This window comes from Gadus macrocephalus, chromosome 11, assembly GCF_031168955.1.
Source record: "Gadus macrocephalus chromosome 11, ASM3116895v1".
NCBI classification, from domain to species: Eukaryota; Metazoa; Chordata; class Actinopteri; order Gadiformes; family Gadidae; genus Gadus; species Gadus macrocephalus.
The window spans coordinates 24,707,815-24,709,135 of NC_082392.1; positions in this window are offsets into that span (position 1 = coordinate 24,707,815).

Genomic DNA, 1,321 nt, shown 5'->3' on the forward strand with positions numbered 1-1,321 from the left:
ACCAACTGAGTCATGATGTTACCAGTATTGTTTGGGATGTTGTTGTGCCATCTATTTACAGGGGGAAATTGTTCATTCGACAGCCATGATGTAATCCACAAAGATAACACATTTTTACAAACTGCCCATGGGTTAGCTAAGGCTAAAGGGGAGCAGTCATGTTGGGTTTGTGGGCTTATGCCAGCTTCATCTCAGGTATATCCTTACCTCGCTGTCCCGTTCACCATCCCCGAGTATGTCGCAGCTTATAAACATGATGTCATCAGAGGTAACCCTAGATCTGGATCTGTAGCAGCACCACAGGTTTCCTATTACACTGTCCCAATGGATGCAGGCCCCCCAATTAAGATCAAATTGAGCTATGCTCCTAAGGGTGTCATTTGTTGGACCAAAGAAGGAAAGGGGCGGGATGTGGGTAGGAGTGTGTGTTCATATTCAGCTATTGTGGGCCAGAAACAAGTTTCCATATCGGAGAAGAATCTTTCGGTGAATGTCCCCCTACCCCCAGTAACCCGCGTTCCTGGTGATTCACCTGGCCAAACGATTGCCACTGATGCCTTACCTGCGGTAAATGGGACCATGTTTGTGTGTGGACAGGACGCTTATTCATATCTGCCTCCTAATTGGAGTGGTTCATGTTATGTCGCCTATATGCACCCAAGTGGGTGCTACATATTGGTGGTAGTTAGTGAGGTCCCCCCTTCACTTTAGGCGTCTGAGTGTTATTAATTATTATTATTCTTCATGTTTAACCTCTGTTTTCCTTTTATTCCTAGTCTGTTTTACATAGTTTTGAATGATGACTATATGCTCTGTAAGGTGACCTTGGGTGTCTTGAAAGGCGCCTCTAAATTAAATGTATTATTATTATTATTATATAGTGAGTGCTTTGGAGATTGTGTCAGAGGAACATTTGAAGAGTAATGCTACAATTAGATCTAAGCGTGCAGTTGCTACTCCAACTCAGAGAGTCTTTGCTGCTATCATTCCAAACTATGGCGTCACAATTGCTCTGGATGAGATTAGAGATTTAGTACATATTATTGACGCTATAGCGAACGATTCCAGCCATGGCCTGACTGATCTTAATCATGAATTGTACGGGCTTAGAACAATGATTTTCCAACATCAGTATCTATTGGACTTCCTTGCTGTGCATCTTGGAGGGTACTGTTTCTTTATCAAGCGCCATTTACACCAGAGATGTTGCACATACGTCCCCGATGCGTCTACGAATGTGTCTAATTATGTTCATGACATCTATGATAATGTGGCCAGGCTGAAGTCGGAAACGGCGGGTTGGTCTTTGGGAGGATGGCTA